Consider the following 22,151-nt stretch of genomic DNA (forward strand, 5'->3'; position numbering starts at 1 on the left):
TAGCAGGTGATGGCTCAGGGACATGGGTCCCTGTCACCCATGTGGCAGACTCAGAATACCTTCCAGGCTCCTGGCTTCAGCCTGGCCCAAATCTGGCTATTGTGGGCATTTGGGGGAGTGAAACAGAGGATCTTTCCTCCCCCTCTGTCCCTATGCCTTTCAAACAAGTTAATTAATTTTAAAAAATTATGTGCAAGAGGGCCAGTCCGATGGTGTAGTGGGTAAAGCTGCTGCCTGCAGTGTTGGCATCCCTTATGGGTGCTGGTTCAAGTCCTGGCCGCTCCACTTCTGATCCAGCTCTCTGCTATGGCCTGGGAAAGCAGTAGAAGATGGTCCAAGTGCTAGGGCCCCTGAACCCATGTGGGAGACCTGGAAGAAGCTCCTGGCTCCTGGCTTTAGATAAGCCCAGCTCCGGCCATTGTGGCCATTTGGGGAGTGAACCAGCGGATGGAAAACCTATCTCTCTCTTGTCTCTATCTCTGTTACTCTGCCTTTCAAATAAATAAAAATTTTAAAAATTATGTGCAGAAGCAAGGAATCTCCCAGGGAAATATGGGGAAATCTAGGAGGGGCCATCTTCCACTGCTTTCCCAGGCCACAGCAGAGAGCTGGATCAAAGGGGAGCAGCCAAGACTCGAACCAGTGCCCATATGGGATGCCTGCCCTGCGGGCAGCAGCTTTACCTGCTATGCCACAGTCCGGCCCTGTAGGGGCCATATTTAACAACGGTTGCTAGCACGTCACTAATACTTTCTTCCATGTCTTCTAGCCACTTTATAGCTTAGGTTCCTGATGATGTGTGTGCAGCCTAGGAGGCAGCAGGTGACGCACAAGTGGTTGAGTCCCTGCCACCCATGTGAGAGACCTGGACCGAGTTCCCAGACCTGGCTTTAGCCTGGTCCAGTCCTACACCGTACGGCATTTGGGAGTGCGAAGCAGTCTAAGGGAGCATGGTTTCTTTGTCTCTCCGTCTCTATCTCTCTCTGCCTCTCAAATAAATATTTTAAAAACTGATTTGATCTTTTTCAAAAATTGAGGCAAAATTCATGTAACAGAAATTAGCTGTTTTACGGTGAACAATTCGGTGGCATTTACTCTACTCACATTGTCGTGTAATTCTTCATATTTGAAAGATTTTTCAGAGTAGAAATTTCTAGCTTGACATTTCTTTCAGTACATTAAAAGTATTTTTCCACTGTCTTATTTTTTTAAAGATTTATTTATTTATTTGAGAGGTAGAGTGACAGAGAGGGAGAAACAGAGAGAGGTCTTCCATCTCCTGTTCACTCCCCAAATGGCTATAACGGCTGGAGTTGGGCTGATCTGAAGCCCAGAGCTTCTTCCGGGTCTCTCACAAAGGTGCAGGGGCCCAAGCACTTGGGCCATCTTCCACTGCCTTCCCAGGCCATCAGCAGAGAGCTGGAGTGGAAGTGGAGCAGTCAGGACACGAACAGTGTCCATATGGGATGCCGGCGCTGCAGGTGGAGGCTTAGCCCATTACGTCACAGCACCAGCTCCTCCAATATTTTATCCAATAATCTGCTAGAACTCATATTTGTTCTTTGGTATGTAATGTGTACTTTTTCTACGGATGCTTCTAAGATGTTCTCTTTGTTATCGGTTTTAAGCAATTTTATTATGATGTGTTTTTGTGTGGTTTTATATATTTCTTGTGCTTGGATTCCCTGGAGTTGTCTGGTTTTAATTTTGTCAAATTTCAAAATTTCTATCCAACGTTTCTTCAAATATACTTTCCTGCCTGTTTCCTGCCCCTAGTATCCTAGCATCATATATCCAGAGCTTGAAGGCTTCCTATGGTTTACTGATATCCTCTTCCTTTTTGTCTTCCTTCCTGTTTCATTTTGCATGGTTGCTACCGCCAAGGCTTCATTCTTCTACAGTGTCTAATCTGACATTCATTCCACCTAGGGCATTTTTTTTTTTTCATTGCATGCATAGTATCTTTTTGTCCTTGGAAGTTCAACTTGGGTCCTTTTTAATTTTCCTCTTTTTTTTAAAGATTTATTTATTTATTTGAAAGGCAGAGTCACAGAGAGAGAGGGAGAGACACACACAGAGAGATCTTCCAGCCACTGGTCCACTCCCTGAACGGCCGCAAGGTTGGGGCTGGGCCAGGCGGAAGCCAGGAGCCTGGAGTTGCATCCAGGTCTCCCAGCTGGATGCAGGGGCCCAAGGACTCAGGCCATCTCCTTCCACATTAGGCAATTAGCTGGGGGCTGGATCAGAAGTGGAGCAGCAGGGACCTGAACTGGCGTCCATATGGGACGACGACACTGCAGGCGGTGGCGTTGCCCACTTCACCACAATGCCGGCCCCTCCTGTTCAATTTTCCATACCTGAGCTCCGCGCACTCCATCTTTCACTTCTTGAATGGAGAAATCTGAGCAGCTTCCTTGCTACCTCTAGCCTCTGGGCTGTGTTTCGATCCCCTTGCGTTGATGGACTTTTCTCCTCCTATGGAAGTTCTTTTCCTAGTTCTTGACAGAGATGGCAATTCTTGAACTTGACAGCAGCCATGAAGAATTTGCTCCTGTTGCTGGCACGTACTTCTCATTCCTATAAATAATTTTGAACTTCGCTTTGGGATATACCTAAGTACTTGAAGACAGCTTGACCCTTTGGGGGCATTCTTGGAAGCCTTGTCAGGTGGAATGGGACAGCATTGGTTACGAGGCTGTCTCCCTGTTCTGAGGCCACACTTCTCTGAGTGCTCTCTCCATTGCTCCCTGAGCTGTGAGGACTTCTACTCTGGCAGGAATGGGATCACGCCGCAAGCACAGGAATGCCACCTGCTGCATTCCAGATGATCTGGGTGGCTCCGTCCCCTACCCGCTCACCAGGAGCAGCGTGACCGCCGTGGGGACCCCTCTGCAGGGCTCTGCTGCTCTCTCTCCGCAGTCCTGCCCTTGCTGATCCCTTCCCTGAGAATTCCAGCTACCTTGGCCTCTCAGACGCCCAGAGCCGCTTCCTCAACTCAGGAAGACCCACGGGTTCTGCTTCTCTTTCTCCTCCCCGTGCGCTGTACCTCGGAGACGCTTTCCAGACAGGAAGGGGAGGGGATCGCAGCACCCAATCCGTGGTCCCCTGTACTGATGTTGCTGACACCCAATTTTTGAAGATCACTGTTTCACAGAGGGAGTCCCTGGTGGGTTTTTATTGTTTGGTCCGGCTTGGGTCAGGTGTGTGGGAGTCCTGCATTTCCTCCCTGGCCCTAGGTGTCCTTATCTGTAAGATAAGATCGTTGGCTTAGAAGCGTTTTACAAACTTATACTATTCCAAGGCTTCCTTCCAAGGCTCTTAGCATTTCAGTAATTCCTTCTTGGAATAAATTACTAATCAGTGAAAGACCTCCGAATGTGCTGTGCTCCCTGAATAAAAGCCACACTCTCCTATAGTCAGAGGGCTACCCTCAACAGCTCCCAACTCCATCCCGAGGTGTCTCTCTCTCTCTCTTTTTTTAAAAAAGATTTATTTTATTTATTTGAAAGAGTTACAGAGAGGTAGAGCCGAAATGGCCAGAGCTGAGCTGATCCAAAGCCAGGAGCCGGGAGCTTCTTCCAGGTCTCCCATATGGGTGCAGGGGCCCAAGGACTTGGACCATCTTCTACTGCTTTCCCAGGCCATAGAAGAGAGCTGGATCGGAAGTGGAGCAGCCAGGACTAGAACCGGCGCCCATATGGGATGCTGGCGCTTCAGGGCAGGGCTTTAACCCGCTGTGCCACAGCGCCAGCCCCTGTTGTGGTTTAAATAGCTTCAGCAACAAAAGAGATCCCTGCTCGCCGTGGACTCTGGACAATTCCTGCACCCCAGCAGAACTCTGCAGGACTGGGACCATGGCACGCCAGCTCAGCACACAGCAGCTACTTCATAGAAGGCAGAAAGGTCAAGTTGAAATCCACCCTCGGTTTCCTACACGTTTCTCACGGTAACGTTTCAGAATACCTGTAAATGCCTGAGTCATTTTACCCTTCCCCCCCCACCTGCCTCTGCCGAAGGCTCCCAAGAGCTGACCAACGTCAGCAGCAGAGATGACAAAAGTCACGACACTAGTTCGCCACTTAAAGGTCACAGTATCTGCAGAACCTAAAGTTCAGCAAGTCCACATCCCCTCCTTTGCAGAGGAGAGCCCTGGGGCCAGAGAGGGGAACGGCTCGTTGAAGGTCACCCAGCCAGACGGCGAAGGCGCTGGTGTTCAGGACTTCTTCACCAGGGCTCACCGCCCTCCGTGTCACTTGGCGATGTCAACTGTGACTCAAAACGTTGGAGGCTACAAGCCTCCAAAAAGCTGCTGAGTTCTGCCTGAGGGTTGCTGTGCATTTGGGGTAGCTGCCAGCTCTCAGCCTGCCAATGTCTGCCCGTGGTGGGTCCAGGGCCTCGAGTGTTTCCTACGGGTGAAGGGAACTTTGACCAAGTGGCCATGGGTCATTCACAAAAACATAATTCCTTGTTAAATTCACAACTCCCTTTAGATTGCTCTCCGGGGTGCCCATTTGGCACAGTGGGTAAGCCAGGACGTGGGTCACCCGCATCCCATATTGGTGTGCCTAGCTTGGCGCCTCGGCTCTGCTCCCAAGTCCAGCCTCCTGTTACTGTGCATCTGGGAAGCAACAGAAGTTGAATCCTTGCCACCCCCATGGGACACCTGGGTTGAATTTCCAGCTCCTGGCTTCAACCTGGTCCAGTCCTGACCCCTGTGGGCATTTGGGGGAGTGAACCAGTGGATGGACAGTCTCTGTCTCTATGCCTTTACAATAAGTAAGTAAATAAATAAAAATTTTAAATGCTCTCCGTTTCCTCCTGCTACAAAATCAGATCAAAGTTCAGAATAATACAGCGCACAGGAAAACGCCAAGCATGTTGCTATTTCACTTCAAAGGCATCAGACAGTTCTGATTGAGCGCTTCCCCTCTGAGGCCGACAGCCACACGCTGGCTTCTCTAGTGTCTGCGCTTGTTGGTCGCAGTGAGCGTGCAGTTGTTTTGTAACTTCTCCGGTTCAGTCTCTGAGCCCTTTGCTCTGCGTTTTGCTGCCACAGACAAACTCTTTTTCATGTTCCACGCCAAGACGCATCCTGCTCACCTTGCCGGGTTGGCTCTCGGCTGCTCTTGGTGTGTGCACATGGAAGCCTGTGACGCTTACGTCATGTTTTTGTAGCCGTTTCTCCTCTGGAGAGATTTGCTTTTCCGTTTACAACTTTAGCTGGTCACCCAAGAATGTTCTGAAAGGAGCAAGCAGGTCATCCCCATGAATAGGGTTTTGAAAACGTTAGCCAGCGTCATTAATGATGGCGTGGGAGTAAGCCCTAGAGAAATATGGGAGTTACGACATTTCTTACGGTTCACACTTCCTAGACGGTGGGCACTGAGTGGGTGCTTCGTATCTTTTAGCTAACTGATCTTTAGGAAAACTCTATGAGGTAAGTATTTTTATTACACCCAGTTTCTAGATCCTGAAACTGAAGCAGAGTGCGGTTAAGCCACGGGCCCAGGGTTGCCCTCTTGTCGGTGGCAGGGCTCAGCTTGAACCCGGGCTGCATAGACCAGAGTGTCACCCCAGTTGTTCACCTCTGGGACACACTGCTCCATCCTGGACCTCATCTGAGCTCTCCTAGAACCTTCTCAGGGGAGGCCGCGTCTTCATATGCCCTAGAGTCTTCGAAGTGCCACAGAAGCCTAACAGAGGCTTATGCCAGGTTCTTACACATGGATTGCAAAATTGTTTTGCATCAAAAATAAACTTACTAAATGCCATTTCCCACATCGCTTGCTGTCATTGTTTTACGCTGCTTTAATGGAGTATCTGAGACTGGGTCATTTGTAAAGGGATAAAGGTTAGTTTTGGCTCTTGGTTCTGGTGTCTGGCTTCTGGTGAGGGTCTCATGGCAGGAGGTAGGCAGGAATGGGTGGAAGGCAGGAGGCAAATCCAGCCGGGTGCTTTGTAACAACCTGCTCTCATTAGGACTAATCCATGCCCCATGAGAACTAATCCAACCTCCTGAAAAAGATATTAATCCAGCTCAAAAGTCCCACCTCCCACCCCTGCCACCTTGGCAATCAAATTTCCACATGAGTTTTGGGGGCCAAACAGTTGGGTAACGTGAATTTTTCTGAGCTTTGGTAAGGATCTTACGTTATTACCTTTTGCACAAAAGTTGCTGGGAACATAACACAAGTCCAGGGGGTAGCAGAATTTTTCTGTTGATGATCAGAGGGTAAATATTTTAGGCTTTGTGTGCCACAGGGTCTTGGTTGCAAACACTCAACTGGGCTGCAGTGGGGGCAAAAACAGCATGGATGACAGCATGGTAAACAAGTGGGCGTGACTGTATTTTAATAAAATTTCATTTACGGTCACTCAATTGTGCATTTCTTATAATTTTCACATGCTACAACATACAGCTCTATTGATTAAAAAAAAAGACAAATAAAAAGGTGAAAATCATTCTTATCTTGTAACCATACAAAAATAGGAAGCAAGGGGGTTGACGTTATAATACAGTGTGGATTAAGGCACCATTTGTGATACCAGCATCCTGTGTCAGAGGGCCAGTTCGAGTCCTGGCTATTCTGCTTCTGAATAATGTGCTGAGGCAGGCTGCAGGTGAAGGCCCAAGTGCTTTGGCCCCTGCCACCCATGCTGGAAGGTCTGGGTGCAGTTCAGGGCTCCTGACTTTGGCCATTGCGGCCATTTGGGGAGTGAATCAGCAGAAGGAAAGTCACTGTCTCTCTGTGTCTCCCTCTTTCTGCCACTCTTCATTTCAAATAAATAAATACTTTTTAAAAAAGATTTATTTATTTATTTGAAAGTCAGAGTTACACAGAGAGAAAAGGAGAGTCAGAGAGAGAGAGAGAGAGAGTGAGAGAGAGAGGTCTTCCATCCACTGGTTCACCCCCTAAATGGCTGCAACGGCCAGAGCTGTGCCGATCCAAAGCCAGGAGTCAGGAACTTTCTCTGGGTCTCCCAAGCAGGTGCAGGAGCCCTAGGACTTGGGCCATCTTCTACTGCTATCCCAGGCCATAGCAGAGAGCTGGATGGGAAGAGGAACAGCTGGGACTAGAACCAGCACCCCTGTTGGATGCCAGCACTGCAGGCAGTGGCCTAACCTGCTATGCCGCAGCACCGGCCCCAATAAAAAAAATCTTAAAAAAAAAAAAAAGGCCGGCGCCGCGGCTCAATAGGCTAATCCTCCGCCTTGCGGCGCCGGCACACCGGGTTCTAGTCCCGGTCGGGGCACCGATCCTGTCCCGGTTGCCCCTCTTCCAAGCCAGCTCTCTGCTGTGGCCAGGGAGTGCAGTGGAGGATGGCCCAAGTGCTTGGGTCCTGTACCCCATGGGAGACCAGGAGAAGCACCATCGGATCAGCGCGGTGTGCCGGCCGCAGCGCGCCAACCGCGGCGGCCATTGGAGGGTGAACCAACGGCAAAAGGACCTTTCTCTCTGTCTCTCTCTCTCTCACTGTCCACTCTGCCTGTCAAAAAAAAAAAAAAAAAAAAAAGCATGGGCAGCAGGTTGGATTCGGACTATCTTGCACCAATGCCTGCTCTAGCTAACTGATCTTTCCACCCAATCATGAGCTCCCTAAGAGCTGGGACCCTATCCGAGTCCGCTTGACACAGCACAGGCATTTAGTAGAAGTTTGCTGGATTAAAACGAATGGAACTTGGAAAGGCGGAGCAGTGTGTGTGGGGTGCATTTTCAGAAACCCCATCCTGCCTCATGCTCAGGCAGGAACGCGCCTCCGACCAGTGTGGGATGTTCTTTCTTCCCTGCGTGCCTCCCCTGCTTTCTCTCACGGCTTTGTTCACTTTTGATGGCACCGGTCCCTGGCGGATCCCGGTCTCCCCACGAGTTCTATCGCTCTCACTATCTCTGTGTGGCAGGTTGCAGACTGCAGATAGAGATCTGGAAGGAAAGAGGAGGCGAAGGCTCTTCGCCTCCTCTCCTGGGCTCCATGCCAGCTGTTCCCCCTGGCCCTGCAAGTGAGGGGGCACCTTCCAGGGGATTGAGTGGTTCCTCACTTGGCTGCGTAGCAAAGCAGAATGCTCCTCTCTGATTTTTGCTCCTGATAGCCTGGCACACAGATCAAAGCAAGAGGCGCTCCAAATTACCCTCGAAGTGTCTGCCCTGTGGCTGCACAACACCTATTTGGAAAGTGTGCGAATCCAGGTTTGCAGCTTAGAGAAGAGCAGGGGGCATCAGGCTGAGGTTCTCCAAAGACCCCTGAATTAGAGACCCTGGGACCCCGGATGTCGTAAGATCAGGAGCGGGTCCGGCTGCCCTGTGATAAAGATGGCCGACGACCCTTGACGCCGTCTCCTCGCTGAGAGACCCAGCTCCTGGAGAAAGCCCTCGTCCCCCACCCTGAGTGGGTGTGAAGCCTCTAGGGCCCATCAGATGGGCAGAGCGCAAGCATGATGTCTGGGCGGTTTAAGGGTTTGGGGCTCACCAGTTTCTTCTGCTTCTTTAGCGCCTGCATTGGTCACAGCTGAGGAGCCACCAGCTGGGCAAGGCAGAGAGAGAAAAAGAGAGTTCTTCCGTGTCAATGGGATATTTTTCAATGGGGCATGAGCATCTCCCCTCCCCCATTCGCCAACAATATCCAGCCCATGAAATGCACCCCTTGAGACAGTTTAGGGACCATGCTCCCCTCCCCACATCTTCTCTGCTCAGCTCTGTCTGCAGGAACCGCTCTATGGGTGAAGCAGGGAATTCTCCCAGCTGTGTTGCCTGTGTTCCTGTATCTCAGTGGGAGAGGCACTCCCGATCCTTCTCTCTCTCTCTTTTTTTAAAAAGATTTATTTATTTATTTGATAGAGTTATAGGCAGAGAGAAAGGTCTTCCATCCACTGGCTCACTCCCCAAATGACTGCAATGGTCGGAGCTGCGCCAATCCGCAGTCAGAAGCCAGGAGCTTCTTCCGGGTCTCCCCTGTGGGTGCAGGGGTCCAAGGACCTGGGCCATCTTCTACTGCTTTCCCAGGCCATAGCAGAGAGCTGGATAGGAAGAAGAGCAGCCAGGACATGAACAAATGCCCATATGGGATGCCGGCGCCGCAGGCGGAGGCTCAGCCCGCCACGCCACAGTGCTAGCCGTCTCCTTCGCTTTCTTTAATGTGCTCATTGGCGCTCCTTTTTCCTTCTCTCTCCCACTCTCACTGTGTCTGCATCCAGTAAATTGTACTCATTTACAAGTAGGGGGTTCCCCAGCCTGAAGACTTAAAGGGATCCCAAAGGTGTTTGCTCAGAGCTACCAGGTATTCTACAGTTAGGGACTCATTTCTTTGAGCTCAATTCATTGACCGCTCATTATATTTCTTAAAAACTAAAACAAAAACAAACCTAACAAGAGTTTGATGAGGACTTGACAAGGGTTTCTCAGGATGATTCATCATGAGAACAGTAATTGTCATGGGAAAAGCCCAGGTACAAAAGAGGGTTGAAAGCAGATGGAGTATACTCCGGGGACAAGGGCATGAAGTTCCAGAAGTTTCCACCAAGGAAGCAACCGCGATCTTCACACTGCACTTCGAGCAAAATTCGGAAGTCCTCGCTACAGCCCACAAGACCGCACGCGTTCTTGCTCCCACCAGCCTCTCTCTGCAGCTTGTGTCAGGGTTCCCTCTTTACCCGGGCCTCGGCTAGAACATGGTGTTTCTGTTTCTCAAACACACCAAGCTGGTTCCCAGCCCAGGGCCTTTGCAAGTGCTGTTCGTCTGCTCAGAATGTCCTTCCTCCAGAAGTTTGCCTGGCTACTTCATTCTTGTCATTCAAGTTTCCATTTAAATACCACTTCCTGACCACCCAGGCGCTCTCTGCACCTTGCATTGTTTTTGTCGTGTTTATTACGCCCTGAAATCATCTTGTTGGTGTGCTTCTTTCTTGTGGTTGACTCTTGTAAGACTGCAAGTCTCATGAGAGGAGGAGTCTTCTCTGCTTACTTATTCAATAAGCGAATACAAGAATAAAGGCCATAGCTTCCCACAAGGATTAAAGTCAAAGGAATAGGAAGTTTAAGGAGTAGCCCTGGCAGTGACCTACCTGGAGGTCATTGGCAGGTGCCCAGCTGAGGTCAGGAGCTCCTGAGGCTGGTGTTCTTTGGGAGGGATGGTGGGAGGATCAGTGTAGATGTTGCTCAGACAGTCTGATGGGTAATCCTCCTCTTTTTTTTTTTAAGATTTATTTTATTTATTTGAAAGAGTTACAGAGAGGCAGAGAGAGAGAGAGAGAGAGAGAGAGAGAGGTCTTCCATCCGCTGGTTCACTCCCCAAATGGCCGCGATGGCCAGGGCTGAGCCAGGTTGGACCCAGGAGCCAGGGCCTTCTTCTGGGTCTCCCATGGAGGTGCAGGGGCCCAAGCACTTGGGCCATCTTCCACTGCTTTCCCAGATCATAAGCAGGGAGCCAGATCGGAAGAGGAGCAGCCAGAACACAAACTGGTGCCCCTATGGGATGCTGGCACCGCAGGAAGAGGCTTAACCTACTCTGCCACAGCCCTGGCCCTGACACCCAATTTTTTTTTTTTTAAGATTTATTTTATTTATTTGAAAGACAGAGTTACAGAGAGAGGTAGAGACATAGAGAGAGGTCTTCCATCTGCTGGTTCACTCCCCAGAATGCTGCAACGGCCAGAGCTGCACTGATCTGAAGCCAGGAGCCAGGAGCTTCCTTCGGGTCTTCCATGTGAGTGCAGGGGCCCAAGGACTTGGGCCATCTTCTACTACTTTCCCAGGCCATAACAGAGAGCTGGATGAGAAGAGGAGAAGCCGGGATTAGAACTGGCGCCCATATGGGATGCTGGCGCTTTAGGCCGGGACTTCAACACGCTGCGCCACAGCACCAATCCTGACATCCAACCTTTAACAGCAGCGCTGTGCGGGGGAGTGGGGGGCTGGGGGGAGATGCTTATGTCTCAGTTCTTGCTATTGCAGAAATGGCCAGCGCCTGGACAATCTTTTGTAGGTGGACGTGAGCAGTAAATGTATGAGTGCAGATGAGTGGAGACCCTCTGGGTGGGGAGGCCCCAGAAAAATCCCATACTTAAAGCTCCAGTCTGCAGTGCTGGCATCCCACATGAGCACCGGTTCTAGTCCTGGCTGCTCCTCTTCTGATCCAGCTCTCTGTTATGGCCTGGGAAAGCAGTAGAAGATGACCTGAGACCTTGGACCCCTGCACCTGCTTGGGAGACCCAGAAGAAGCTCCTGGCTCCTGGCTTTGGATCGGCCCAGCTCTGGCCATTGCGGCCATTTGGGGAGTGAACCAGCGGGTGGATGATCTTTCTCTCTGTTCTCCCTCTCTCTGTAACTCTCCTTCTCAAAATAGATAAATAAAAACTTAAAAAAAAAAAAAAAACCAGCCCACTAATAAGCATTAAGTATGAATCCTTTAGGAGGTCTAGTATGGTGGTGACATTAAGTATGGGATTTTCTGGGGCCTCTTTTTTGACCCAGTTTTGCTTTAAGGGACCCGGTCTCCAGGAATGCGTGGATGAGACTGTAGATGGCATCACACGGTGTGTCTGGCCCCGTGCTTTACTGTGGCATACCAGAGGACCCAGAAAAGAACACAGGGAAATTTGATGTAGGCTTTGGTGTCAGAAAGAATGCAATTTTCAAATTACATCCTTTTCTGCTACTTCATCACTGTGGGTGGTGAGTCCCTTAGCATCCTAACATCTCTGGGATGTAGCGTAGAGTATGCAAATAGTTCTAATATTTCCCAGTCTTGCAGCTTGTATGGCTAGCACTGTGCTAAACACAGAAGGATCCAATTAAAAGGTAGCCCTAAGAGTAATTGCCATTCATCAAACCCCGAGGTGCTGACAGCTGCCTTACGTACAGGGCTGTATCTCCGAGAAGCTTAAGCAGGAATCAAACAGGGTGTGGAAGACGCCCACCGAGCAGGAATGTTGTCCGGGGAAGAGGGGTCCATGTCAGAGTCAAGGGCAAGGGCTGGACAGGCACCCGGGAGCCACGTGCATGTTTTCGGGACAGTAATGAAGCTTGGGCTTTAGAGCCCGTCCTATCTGTGGTCCTGTCCTGGAAGCTAAGAAACACTCTGGCTGCTTTGTATTCTTGCCCTTGAAGAGGATCCTGCAAACCAGCTTCGGAGACCCGCCACATGCGAGGGCACTGCACACAAGGGAAAGGCAATGAAACAATTTCCAAAAACGGAAACACATGCAAAGTGTTTGCATCAAGGGCGTTTTCCATGAACTTTCAAAAAAAAAATCATTGTATTTGTATTTTTTTGAAAGGCAGTGAGACAGAGAGACAGAGACAGACAGAGAAAAAGAGATCTTTCACTCACTGGTTCACCCCCTCTAAATGCCCACAATTGTCAGAGCTGGGCCAGGCTGAAACCAAGAACCTAGAAGTCCATCTGAGGCTCCTACATGGGTGGCAGAGCCCCAAGTGCTTGAGCCATCGCCTGCCGCCCCCGGGGGTGCGCATTAGCAAGAAGCTGGAATCGAAAAGCAGAGCCTGACCGGGAACCAGACCCTGCAATATAGGATGCAGGGATCCTAGGCAGCTTCTTAGCTGCTGGACCCAATGCCCACCTCGCCCTCCCTCCGTGAACTTTTTGAAGAAGCTCTTCCGCATGGACTTCCAAAAAAATTTTGCACCAAAATAAATTTATCTTTGAATCCTGTTTTCCACGAGGGACCCTTGTATCGCTCCGGATGTAAGTCCCGTTGTGGTGAGCATCGCGGCCAGGCTGAGGGACTGGGCCCCCTCGTGTGAGCCCTGGAGAGTTCCCCAGCGGGCAGAAGTGGAGATCTGGTGGCCCTGGCAGCCACCCAGTTGCCTGGCGTCCAGGGAATTTGCTCAGACCCTCTGTGCTGATAAGGAAACCCCCACAAAGCATGCCCAGATTGGCGGGCAAGCCAACGCAAGCCTCTGTGTTCGGGGGATCTGATGTGGCTCACCCACAGCCTGGAACAATTTGGGGAATCTGAAGCATGAGCCGCTTTCCTGTGGGCTCTGAGCCGGCTGACACAGGCCTCGGGCTAAGGAGATTAAGCTGGCTTTCTTTACCCAAGCCTCCTAGTGACAGCAGCATCCACCACGCCCAGGTAGAGGCTGGCAGGAATGAAAGCGCATTCTTTGCTTGTCGAAGCTGAATGCCAGGGCAAAGGCTATGTCCGCTGCAGAAATAATCTAGACAGGTATCAGGGAGGCCTGGCCAGAGGCTGCCCCAAGACACTGCCAGCCCGCACCTTGGAAAGGCCAACTCCGGCACAGTGGCAGTGAGGAGGCAGGGCCTGGACCTTCAACACCTGGGCAGGCTCAGTACAAGAAAGGGATGCAACCCACGTTTGAATGAATGAATGAATGAATGAGAGCGACCCGTGACCAGCCCCATTGCTTCTATGTCCTACCCTTTCCCCAATCTTCCTTTCTGGAAGAAAGAATTTTTCAAAGAAATAAGTATTTTGTAAGCACACCATTTTTTTTTTTTTTTTAAAGACTCATCTATTTGTTTGAAAGGCAGAGGGACGGTGTGTGGGGCATAAAGAGAGATCCTCCACCTGTTGGTTCACACCCTAAAATGGCTCCAATGGCCAAGGCCAGGCCAGGCCAAAGCCAGGAGGCGAGAACCCCATCTGTGTCTCCCATGTAGGTGACAGAATTCCAAGCACTTGGGTCATCCTCTGGGATGAGCTGGAGTGGAAGTGGAGTGGAAGTGGAGCATCCAGGACTCGAACCTGCACTCTGTTATGGAATACTGGCATCGCAGGCTGTGGTTTAACTCATTGTGCCACAACATTGGCCCCAAACACAAGTATTAATGAAATGGTTATTGCATTAATAAGCAACAGCAATTCACCACTTGTGCATGGAACTTCCAGTCAAATCATTTGGGTGGCCATGAGAAATTACACCCGGTCCTCCTACCACCACCCTGCCTCACACCTGTGTGCAAGTGGATACACGTGCAGGTGTACACACCTGGAAGATGGCGCAGCTCAGTGGCTGGAGCCAGACCCCTGGGCCTCAGGCCATGGTTGCACCATTTAGGAAATGAATGAGCTTGGGCAAACCACTTCAGGATTCTGAGCTCCATCTCTGTGAGATGGGACGATGACACACCCAGCACATGGGCTTTATTATGAGGGTCAATTAAGACAGTACAAAGGGCCACAAACACGCGGAGGGTTATTGCTACCTGCAGAGCAGACTGGAATTAGGTGCAAATGAATATTTTGTGTTTGCTCTCGCCTCCGTTCGGTGGAGACAGGGAAAGGACACATGTTCATTCCTACCCTGCTCAGACAGGGCTTGGTAGCCGATGTTGCCCCCAGCAATACCTCTGTAGATGAAGTTGCTAAACGTGCAGAGAGGGGGCCGTGGGGGAGTCAGGGAGGCCTTCCCCGAGGAGATGACTTAGAAAATACCTGAGATGCCTGATCTCCTGGCACTCACCCCACTCCTTAAAAACCCAAATGCCTTAGTTATCTCCGACCCCTATAAAGACACTGGTTTGAACCCGTGCCCGGCCTTTCTGACTTCCGGTCTGAGATCAAGTGTCACCTTGGACTTCTTCCCATCCATGTTGCGGTTGGTGTGTCTACTGTGAGTGACACAGTCTGGAATTCTCTTCATGGGGTTGCCAGTCCAGCACCACGGGGGGTTGTACAAAATGAGCACCACCCTCTTGGACCCTAGGGTGCATTTGAACCAGAGGTCTTTCTCTTAGGCTCGCATCGCTTCTGTTTTCCCAGACGCCTTGTGTATTCCAGCTAGAATTCCTGCTGAACTGGGTTTCCTGTTTTGCTCTTGGCTCTTTACCTTTCCATCCTTGTATCCTAGGCCTGGGACCCATTCTCTGTGTCTTCTCAGCACAGAGACTTACTGTCTCTATGTGACATTTTCTCACTAGCTGTTTGGGCACCTGCGGGCCGAAGCAGCAGACACCACAGGGAAGCAGTAGGCAGGGAGCCGCCTCCCCAGGGCTTGGTCTGGCTCCCTCTGGGGCAGCCTTCGGAGCTCAGTGCGCGCTGGAGGAAGCCGGCCGCCGCTCTAATCTTGTTTTCCCTTCCAAGTATCTAGGTGGCCTTGGGCGAGTTGTGTCACCCCGAATCCTCCATTTGTTCGTCTATTAAGTGAAATTCAGGGCTGGGCACACTGATTTTTACTCTAAATTCTGTGATGAATATGGGGGTTGGGGGGAAGATCCCTGACCTTTGAACCCTTCCCAGGCCCCACCCTTCCAGTGGTCTCCCTATAGTCTGTGGCTTAGGGCTATCAAAGTCCGTTTCTCACTGATGGTCAGCAGGCAGTCTTTGCTTGTGGTCCCACCTTCTCTAGGTCTTCCTGGGGCAGAGACTGGGGATGGGACATCGTGGGTTTGAATGGGTCACTTTACTCCCATCCCATTGGTGGGGATCTTCGCAAGGGAGGCTACAAAATGCCATCTAAATTACGTGTCCAGGAAGAGAAAGAGAACATGACCGTGGGAGAGCACCGGCAGTGGGCGTACCGAGGCACAGCTTGCCTGGAGGCCGAATCTGCACTGGGTCACCTCTGGGAAGCATCTGCACCTCTCTTTCTCTACAGAGGCCCCCACACTCCCGTCTGGGAGAGCGAGCTCGGTGGACTGCAATGAAAAATATCTGACATATCTGAAAAGCTGGCAGGCATTCTCATGTTTGTTCAGCAAATACTCACTAACATCCCATTCGGACCAGGGACTATGCACACACAAAAAAGTGGATAATTCATAATCCAAGTCCTCCGGAGTTCCCAGCCTGGTAGATGAGCTAACACAACAAAAGCCATTGGCCCTCAGAGCGGTATGTAGTACAAGGTGGAGGAGAGGGACCGTGTGCTGTAGGATTCCTGGTTTAAAGGAAACTCTTCCCACCACAGCAGCTGCTGCAGGCCTTGAAAAGAGTGGATATGGGATAGGGAAAGGGCGAGCGGAGCTGGGCAGGGAGGGTCGGACAGCAAGATGCAGAGGACGGAGAGACGGAAGCCAGTGCACCTTCATGAGTCTGGAATGTGTTTGCCAGACTGGGGGCCAGTGACACTCTTGAGCATCAGGGACCTGGTCTTAGAGGACAAAGGCACACACCGTATTCTCCGTTCCTGCCCCAGAGCCTTGCTTTACAAATGCTTCTTGGTTACAGAGGGCAAACATGAATGTTTGGGACTCCCAGAGAAACAAACCAATCGCAGGTGCACTGAGGGGTGCTGGTGGTGGAGGCGGGGCCGTGTCTGGCTCGCCACTGTCCTGGGGATGTCACCTCTCCTTGGGACCCACGCTCTGAGGAGAGGAAACATCCCACTGACCTCTAGTGGCCAAGATGGTGCTCAAGTTCTCCCTCAGGGTTCCCAGCTCCGCAGGTCCCTTCCAACCAAGAGCTGTTGAGGAATCAAGTGCGGAGTGGAGCCTCTCTCCTTTCCAGCATGTCCTTGGGCACCCCACCCCCACCCCCACCCCCTCCAGCTAAATCTACCCGCCTCTGCCTGCCAGCCAGGGGCTTCGGGGATGGAAGACACCAACGGTGCTCATTGTGTCTCCGTGCTGGTCCCAGCTTGGTGGCGCTCCTCTCACCTCGTGACGCACCCAGGATTGGAACATAGCATCCTGCTCAGGGGGTAACACTGATGGGTTGTGAAGTGAGGTCAAGCGTTCTAACCAGAATCATGAAAACCTAAGTGTTCTCGCTACAGGATATGCTAGGGACCACTTTAAGGACCTTTCCTTCCTCCCTCCCTTCCTTCTTTCCTTCCTTCCTTCCTTCCTTCCTTCCTTCCTTCCTTCCTTTCTTTTTCCTTTCTCTCTTTCTCTCTCTCTTTCTCTCTCTCTTTCTTTTTCTTTCTCTATTTCTCTCTCTCTCTCTTTCTCTCTCTTTCTTTCTCTCTTTCTTTCTTTCTTTCTTTCTTTCTTTCTTTCTTTCTTTCTTTCTTTCTTTCTTTCTTTCTTTCTTTCTCTTCTTAAAAGATTCATTTATTCGGGGCCAGAGCTATGGTGTACTGGGTAAAGCCACCATCTGCAATGGCAGCATCCATATGGGTGCCGGTTTGAGTCCTGGCTGCTCCAATTCCAATCCAGCTCTCTGCTGTGGCCAGTAGAACATGGCCCAAGTCCTTGGGCCCCTGCACCCATGTGGGAGATCCGGAGGAAGCTCCTGGCTCCTGGCTTCTGGATTTGGATTGGCCCAGCTCTGCCTGTAGTGGCCATCTGGAGAGTGAACCAGTGGATGGAAGACCTCTCTCTCTCTCTCTCTCTCTCTCTCTCTCTGCCTCTCTGTAACTCTGTCTTTCAAATAAGTAAATAAATCTTTCTTTAAAAAAATTCTTTCTCAGGCACATTAGGATGAAGCTGGATTAGAAGTGGAGCAGCTAGGACTCAAACAGGTGCTCATATATGTCATGGACCATGGCTTAACCCTCTGCACCACAATGCTGGCCCCTGTCTTTCATTTTAAAGATGAGGAAATTGAGGCCCAATGACGTCAAGTCAGTGGCTTCAGATTACAAAACTACATGGTGGTGGACCAAGGCCTAACCCAGGCAACAGAACTGCAGAACTTGTGTTCCTGGACCCCGGGGTGCGGCCCCCAGCACCTTGGACTGACCACGTGACATTTCTAAGGCCCTCGAGCCTCTGCTTCTTCCTCTGCCACACAAGGAAGCTGGACTAAGGCAGAGGCTCGGGCTTGTTTCTGAAGTGGAGCGAACATCCAGGGGTAGTGTTGTGGCACAGAGGGTGAAGCCCCACCTGTGGAGCCAGTGGGACTGCCAGTTCACATCGCAGCTCTTCCACTTTGGATCCAGCTCCCTGCTGATGCACCTGGGAAAGCAGCGGGAGATGGTCAGGTAACTGGGCCCCTGCACCCACGTGGGAGACCCAGAGAGCATTCTAGATTTCTGGCTTTGGCCTGGCCCAGACCTCCTGTTGCAGCCACTAGGGAGTGAACCCAAGAGATGGAAAATTACTCTCTTTGTCTCTCTCCATCCCACGACTCTGCCTTTCAAATAAGTCTTTTTTTTTTTTAAAGATTCATTTATTTATTTGAAAGTCAGAGTTACACAGAGAGAGAAGAGGCAGAGAGAGAGAGAGAGAGAGAGAGAGAGAGAGGTCTTCCACCCGATGGTTCACTCCGGCCGGAGCTGTGCCAGGAGCAAGGAGCCAGGAACCAGGAACCTCTTCTGGGTCTCCCACGCGGGTGCAGGGACCCAAGGACTTGGGCCATCTTCTATTGCTTTCCCAGGCCATAGCAGAGAGCTGGATCGGGAGTGGAGCAGCCGGGTCTCGAACCGGCACCCATATGGGATGCCAGTGCTTCAGGCCAGGGCGTTAACCTGCTGTGCCACAGTACCAGCCCCTCAAACAAATCTTAAAAGAAATGCACTAGACATAGGCGACAGGCCACAGGGTGTTGCCTGTAGGTCAAGAAGAGAGCCAAGAATCCAACTCGCTTTTCCTCCCTACCCCCTTGAGCAATTCTCAAACTCCTGGGAAAGAGCTCAGGACACCAAAGAAGGAGACGGGACCAAGGCATTATTTAGCTAGCATTTACTTCGCATGGATTGCATTTCAGACCTTGCATTAGGTGTTTTAGAAATAGTCTACACTTAATCCCGCCAACGATCTCATGAGGTCGCTGTTATTGTGCTCATTTTACAGATGAGTAAACACAAGCAGGAGGATTAAACCCGTTGCACGGCCCTGACTCACACAGCTAGTAAGCAGCACAGCAGGGATGTGAATCCAGGTCTGCCTGGCGCCAAAGCCCATGCTTTGTCATCGCGAGCTCCGTGACCCCCGCCGTGGAGGTGAGGGACTGTGTGCTGGAACTCGGCGCCCCGGGGTCGGATTCCAAGCTTCCCCAGGTAAGGAGAAGGTGAGGTTTCCCTTCCCTAGGGGAGGGAGGGAAGCCACAGCTAGGGGTGAGCTTACAGGCACCGTGCATGCTCCTCCTGCCTCAGGTCGCCACGGGGCCAGGCCCAGCTCTGCCCATGCACACGATTGAAGTCCAAGGAAACTGTCGTGATTTAAGCTCCCACCCTCAAGTCCCATTCCAGATTCTAGCACCCACACGTGGGAGGTAACAAGAGCTGTAGTCATTGCCACCAGCCTGGGGGAGGAACCAGGGAACCCTGGCTGAGCAGCCCATGTCACTCAGCCTACTTGGTGGCTGGCTGATCCCCTGGCAGATAAGTGGAGGTTGTTGGTCAGAGGCCCCTGGGAGACCCTCTTCCTTGAAGGCACACACTGATTCTTGAGTTTGTGGTTGCTGCTCCAAATCCAGAGTCTAGCTAGAAAAGTGGTATCAAGAAGCCCTTGATGGGGGCCACCGCTGTGGCTAAGCCGGCATCCCATATGGCTACCGGTTTGTGTTCCGGCTGCTCCACTTCCGATCTAGCGCTCTGCTATGGCCTGGGAAAGCAGTAGAAGATGGCTCAAGTCCTTGGGCCTCTGCACCCGAGTGGGAGACCTAGAAGAAGCTCCAGGCTCCTGGCTTCGGATCGGCCTGGCTCCTTGCAGCCATTTGAGGAGTGAGCCAGTGGGAGGGAAGACCTCTCTGTCTCTGCCTCTCAAGTAAGTAAATAAATCTTAAAAGAAGGAGAAGGAGCAGCCCTGTGTTCTAGTCCTGGCTCTGCTCTCACCGGCGTGCGTGACCTTGGGTTCACCTCCTTCCCGCTCTGGCCTTAAGGAGAGGAAAGGATTTCCCAAGTTCCCCGAGCCAGAGAGTGACACAATCGGCACCTAAAGCCAAGTCCCCACTGATGGATGATTCGGTAAATCGCTGGATTCACTCGTGCACTCAGCAAACGGTTTGTAAGCTGCCCTGGTGCCGGGGACTGGGAGCCAGGGCCTGGGACCTTGTGATGAATGGACAAGCACACCCCAGGCTGAAGGGGAGCTCTGAAATCACCCATTTAAAGGCAAAGAAACTGAGGCCCAACGAGGGAAGCTTCATGACTCTGATCAAGGTTGGGGGTGGGGGGTGGGGAGGAGGGGTGAGTGCCAGAGTCCTGGTGCCACTTGCAAGGCCGGCATCCCACATCAGGGTGCCCGTTTCAGTCCTGGCTGCTCGGCTTCCAATCCAGCTTTGGGCAGCAGATGATGGCCCAAATTCGTGGGCCCCTGCCACCCAGGTGGGAAACCCAGATGGAGTTCTTGGCTCTTGGCTTTGGCCTGGCCCAGCCCTGGCTACTGTGGCCATTTGAGAAGCAAACTCTTTCTTTCTCTATTTTTCTCTGTTCCTCTGTCACTCTGCCTTTCTAATACATAAATAAATCTAAAAAAAAAAAAAATACAGTATCAGAGGGGAGAAATGTTCTAAAATAACCTTGGCTACCTGAGCATGCGGCTGAACTGTGGATGTGTGCGTATCTCCCTGAATGTTGTGGGTGAAGGGCAGGGAAAAGACAAGAGAGAGGAAAGAAAGGCTTACTGGGAAGCCTGCAAGGCTAGCACGGGAAGCCGGTGCCGCATGAGCTCCGGGGCACCTTTCCTTCTGCCCTGGAGCTCTCTGGCGCCCTCTGCAGGAACAGCAAGAACCTCCACATCCAGAGGAGCTGTCAGTGTACATCGTGACTTCCCTGATAGGAACGAAAACCAAAAAAGCCAGGAAGGGGCACCGAGACAAAGTTGGGAGAAGCTGCTGCAGCGCAAGGTGCGGGTTCAGATGTGGGCTGCAGGGCAAAGGGGAGACAGTCCCGGCAGGGTCTTCCGATGGCCTGGGCTCAGTGGGATCTGAGGAGCACCCTGAGGATGGGGGCGATGGGCTGCCAGGACACACGATATCCACCAGCAGGTTCCAGCCGAGGCTCAGGGCTTCGCACTCACAGCAAACACGTAGCCAGCTTTGGATGATGCTCCCTTCTCCTCTTGGGAACCTGCACGTGCTAACTCAAAGACCCGGAGCAAGCTGATTGCCTGCGGGAAGAATTGCAGGCAGCTTCGAAGCTCACCATTTAAAATTCATTGCTTGTAAGCCACAATATCTCCCCCTAATGTGTCTTGTCAGTAAATTCTAACTTTTTTTGCACCATATTTTTTTTTCCAGTGTTTGCCTTGTTAGCAATAAATGTTGTTGAATGTGAACTCTGAGATAAATCCTAAGGGATGTGGCATAAAGTGTGAATTCACTCTGTGGGCTGTCTAGGTAGACGGGCTCTTCATTATTTACACACCCAGTGAGAGCACACGGATGAATCAGAAAGGCTCTTGTAGGAATTCTCTCAGTATAGCGGAGGAAACAGCGTGAAAAGAATGTTCCAGGTGTATAAAGTTAATTGAAAATAGACCTGAGTAAAAAATAAGAATGGGAATAGGAGAGGGAAGAGGAAGAGGGGTGGGAGTGTGGATGGGAGGGCGAGTAGTGGGGGGAAGAATCACTATGTTCCTAAAGTTGTATTTATGAAATGCATGAAGTTTGTATTCCTTAAATAAAAGATTTCTGGAGAAAAAAACAAATATTCCAGTATAAGGCAATGGGTGCTCTTATAAAAATATGCTCCAAGAGCCATGGTGAAGGTCATGATTTTCAAAAAGACAAAGAAGCTCTTCTACTCGCCTGCCATAAATGTGCGCACCAACTTGCCCGGTGGACAGAGGCGGCCAGAGAAGGAAGTGAGGGCAGCTGATGCCCTGACCACTGGCCCACGTTCCCTCCAACTCCTCCAGCCTGGTTCCTCGGAGGATGATGGGCTGTGGCCCGCTGAGCTCAGAGAAGCAACGATCATCTCTCAGGAGCAGAGTGCCTGGGGAGCCAGGAGGAAGTGGGGAGACTGAGGTGCAGAAGGAAACAGCATGGAGAGAAGGGGGAGTCCAGCCAAAGCGCAGACTCTTTTTACCCAAGAGACAGCGAGGGAGAGAGAGAAAAACAGGCCGGCAGAGAGCTCCCTTTCACAGGTTCATTCCTCAAATGCTCACAATAGCTGCGACCGGCCCAGGGCTGAAGCCAGGAGCCAGGAACTCTGGCCAGATCTCCCCCATGGGTAGCAGGAGCCCAATGACTTGAGCCATCACCTCTACCTCCCAGGAGCTACAAGAGCAGGAAGCTGGAGTCAGGAGCCAGAGCCAAGATTGGAACCCACACACTCCATCTGAAGTGGGACACAGGTGGGACACCACTAGGCCTAAGACCCGCTCAAGAGCAGGGAGTGTATGGT

This window comes from Lepus europaeus, chromosome 6 (assembly GCF_033115175.1).
Source record: "Lepus europaeus isolate LE1 chromosome 6, mLepTim1.pri, whole genome shotgun sequence".
NCBI lineage: Eukaryota > Metazoa > Chordata > Mammalia > Lagomorpha > Leporidae > Lepus > Lepus europaeus.